Below are 4,453 nucleotides of genomic sequence, written 5' to 3' on the forward strand. Positions count from 1 at the left end.
AATAATGTGGTAATACACCCGATTAGCTTTTAAAAATATTTGATCAATAAATTTCACGTGGTTGTGAGTAATATGTGTCTGCAGATGTTTTTCCGCGATTTTTATTCCGCAATTCACTGTCTGTATGTAGGTTGTTCAGTGCATAAGTATACTGTAAATTATATATAATAATCTTTCCAATATACATACATAAATCGTTTCTTTAAAACAAATACAGGCATACAGCTAATGATATTTATTATTTACTATTTGGCTTATTAATTTTATCATAGGCAATATAAAATAATTATAAACTTTAAATACAAATTAAATAATTTAATGCCCATCAGCCCCTCTCTCTAGTTTCTTAATTTCTTATTTTTTAATTTGTTTTGTTGATCTTTTAAGTTATCAGTATTTTTAAAACGATATTTATTTTTTATTTTAGTTATTGATGTTTTGACACTTCGTATTTGAACTCAAAAACGAAAAAGCGTATACCTATACTCTTTTTCACGAGAGAAAGGTACCGGCGGCCGACCAAAACGGGTCAGCCGCCGCACATCCCCCACCTGTTGGCTAATATTTATCTATAGACTATTACAGGTATTAGGTAGGTATGATGGACGTAGTTCGTTATAGGCTATATTTATATTATCTAGTATTAATTATAGTATAACATGATACAGCTATAGCTGATATATGTACCTATAGATGGGACGTGGGTATGTACAATTTCTATAGGTATCTACCGTAGGTAATAGGTATACAATCGTTTACACGTTTTGTCATGATGTACTTAAATATTAAATCTATAAAGTACAATTGATATTTTATTATTTTATTACAAAAATATAAAATATTACCTACAATTGAATTAAAATATTTTATCGTACTTTATTTATTAAAACACTTTATCCACTCAAAGGTAGATAATGTACAAATTACCCGGTTAATGTACAAAATAAACGTTTCACGTTATCCTATGGGCCATGGATAGTATTCACATTACCCGGGTAATGTGGACATTATCCGATTTTCGTACTTTACCCGTAACATGAACATATAACCAACACATCGTGCTTCTGATGAGTTGTAGCTTATTTATGATAAATTAAATTAATATTGTATAAAACATGTTTATCACGGGTGTAGAACAATATACTACATAAACTATACTGAAAATGCTTTGAATGTTTTATTTTTACTGTAAGTTGTTATAAAATATCATAAATGATAAAACTCGTTTCATAAAATATTACGGTTCAAAAAGGTTTAATGCTTAATCGAAAATTTGGTAGTTGCCGAAAACAATGTTTGGAAATTATTTGTTGAGATTACAATTGCAATCGTATTTTAAATAAAATTATATACGAATAATTGTATGTTTCCTAATAATATTTTGACGATAAACAATATGTAAATATTAATAATAATTATTATTTTTGTTAGAAGTTACATTGTAATATACTTGTATATAGATGCAATATTTAAAAGATTTTAAAATAATAAAAATATTTCAAATGATTGATACGTCAAATGAAATGAATAATTATTAAACAAATAGTTAATGAATGTAGGTATCTAATCTTTTAAAACTACTACCATTATATATTCATTTTTTAATGAAAAGTATACCTATATTATATACGTATAATATATTTGTAATTAAATATGATAACGTGATAATTACACTAATTAGGTTTTAAAAAAAATAATAAATAGGTAGGTACAGTTTAATTTTTAAAGATTAATTAATATTTTAGGAAACAATTGAATAATTTATTTTGAGGTGGCTTTTATAAGTTTTGGGGGGCTAGCGCCCCTAGCCACCTCCTAGTTGCGCTTATGACTTAGATAACCATGGATGGAGAATTTGATGGTATCTTTTAGGCTACAAAAAATCGAAATTCAGAATAAAAATTCTTGTGAAATCCCTGGAATACAATATTACCCAACGGCAACACCGTATTTTTCAATAAAAGTTCTTGGACATAAGTTCATAGATAACATAATAGGGTAACTTCACCAGTGAATGAACACTTTACGTGTTATTATTTGATCTCTCACTTCATAAAATCATTAAAAATACAATTTTTTAGCTGTATTTTTAATAATTATTTTAAAATTCTTATTAAGAATTTTAATTTTAGTTTATATACTGAAATTGTAATATATTTGTAAAAACATTTTATTAATTTAAGTATAATTACATAAATCTGATTTACCAATGAATGAACACTAATATTTTGGGAATGAACATTCAAATTCCAATGAATGAACAGATAGGTATTTTAAAATAAAAATATTTGAAAACAACTTAAAGAATTTTAATTTTATTTCTTCTGAAGGTTACCTACCTTATTTAAAATTTAAAAATTTAAAACAAAATTAAAAATTATAAAACCGAACTAAAAATTATAAAACAGAATATATTTATAACAGTTAATAGCTATTAGGTAATTAACAAATAAGAAATTCTAATCTTAAAAATACGTTGTATCACAAACTTAAAATTAAATAACTATGGTAATAACTGGTACTGTCCTGGGTAGTTAGATTATATCTTTAGTAACTAGGTAACTGCTTTGGTAACTATTTTGTTTTTCTCAACTCTGTTATTTCAGGTACACGGAATATTTTTTCTTCCGCGTTTACTAAAGAGGGCTCTTCGATTTTCTGTATAATTGAACTTGTAGGGTACCACAACACATCTTTGATTTCTGGCCACTTCCACTCTGCTTCAACCATAACCATTGCACTTATTTCATACATTTGTATTTTTTTTTTTACTTTTCTAATTATACTGGGAAAATATTCTTTTTCATACTCAATAATAACATAGTCTCCGACTTTATAATCACATAAAATATAGTTTGTATTTTTCTTAAATTTTTTTGGCGGAACTACAGTTTCAGAGTCAGAGTCAGATGTAGAATCGTTATCATTACTTTCCTTTTCATTTGCTGCAATTTGTTTTTCTTCGGCAAGTTTTTGTTTTTGTATTCTTATTTCTTGTCTTTTTTTAATTGCTTCTTCCTTTTCTTTTTTCTCGGTTTCTTTTTCTTCTTGAATGTTTCTCCACTGTTCAGAAGTTATGGCATAAGGTACAGGAGGTTTACTATTTTTTTTGTTAGGATTGATCATTTCAGCACTTGTTGGCCACGGCATATGTTTTAGCCATAAGTCATCTAAACTAGTACTAACCTCCGTATAGCAATTTCCATTGGTTTCCTGTAGATCTAGTTCATTTGTCACATTTTTGTCGGTTGAATATGTAACTTGTGTTTCTGGGGTTATATTCAATGGATCAATATCGCTAGTGTTGTATAATATACCATCAATTTCAATTGGAATGTCTAAAATGTTTAAGTTTGATAACGAAATATCGGAATTTGATAGCGTATTAGTTGTCTCGATTAGTTGTTCCACTGGCTCTGTATTACATTCAATCATTCCTATTCTTTCATCACATATATTTAAAAGTTGTTCTAAATAATTTGGCTCTTTTTCCAAATTATTTTTACCCATGTTTGCTTCTAATAAATAGAGTAAAGTTTTTTTTGTGGTGATAAAATCAGACTTTGTCGGTACCCAAGATGAAGATGCTACTGGTTGTTCATTCCTATTTAAGCTATCGTGTTCACTATTATTACTGCAGACCTCTTTAAAACGATTAGAAATGCATTTGTTGTAATTTACGGCATCAGGATTGAATGGGTATAGACCACAAACACGAAAACCATTTATAATAGATTCAATAGTAATATTATCAAATGCTTTTTTAAATAGTGTTCCGAAATTAGATTTAGTTATAATTTTCGCGTGTCTATTAAAGCGTTCTTCATCATTATCTTTTTTATTTTCACGAACAACATTTTTCCAAAATGATTTTAATGGCTTGAATATTGATACATCACATGGTTGAAGAATGTGTGTGGCATTTGGTGGTAGACAAAAAATGTGTATTTCTTTTTTAACACAATACTCAGATAGTTCTAGACTAAGGTGACTTTTATGCCCGTCAAGAAAAAGTAACACAGGAAATTTAACTTGATAGATTATGATAGAGAGAATTAGCAATATATTCGAAAAATGCAGGTGAAACCATCCAACCGCTATCAGAACGACCTATGACATAGTTTTCGGGTAATGTACTTGCAATTAATTTTGGTATCCTTTTATAGAGGAACATTATCAATGGTGGAAATTTATAGCCATCTGCGGAAAAAGTGCATAATACTGTTATACATTCTTTTTCTGAACCTCCACATATTTCGTAAAAATCTGGCATTTTTTTAGGACAGAGAAGTTTACCACTAACAGGACATGTTTGCATGCCTGTTTCGTCACAATTGATAATTCTAGCAGGGTCATCAAATATATCCGTACAATTTTGTTCAGTTATAAACTTTTGGACCTCACAAAACCATTCCCTTATCTTTTCTTCAGTGACTGCAGCACGAGCTTTCGA

This window comes from Acyrthosiphon pisum, unplaced genomic scaffold (genome assembly GCF_005508785.2).
Source record: "Acyrthosiphon pisum isolate AL4f unplaced genomic scaffold, pea_aphid_22Mar2018_4r6ur Scaffold_20960;HRSCAF=22641, whole genome shotgun sequence".
Lineage (NCBI taxonomy): Eukaryota > Metazoa > Arthropoda > Insecta > Hemiptera > Aphididae > Acyrthosiphon > Acyrthosiphon pisum.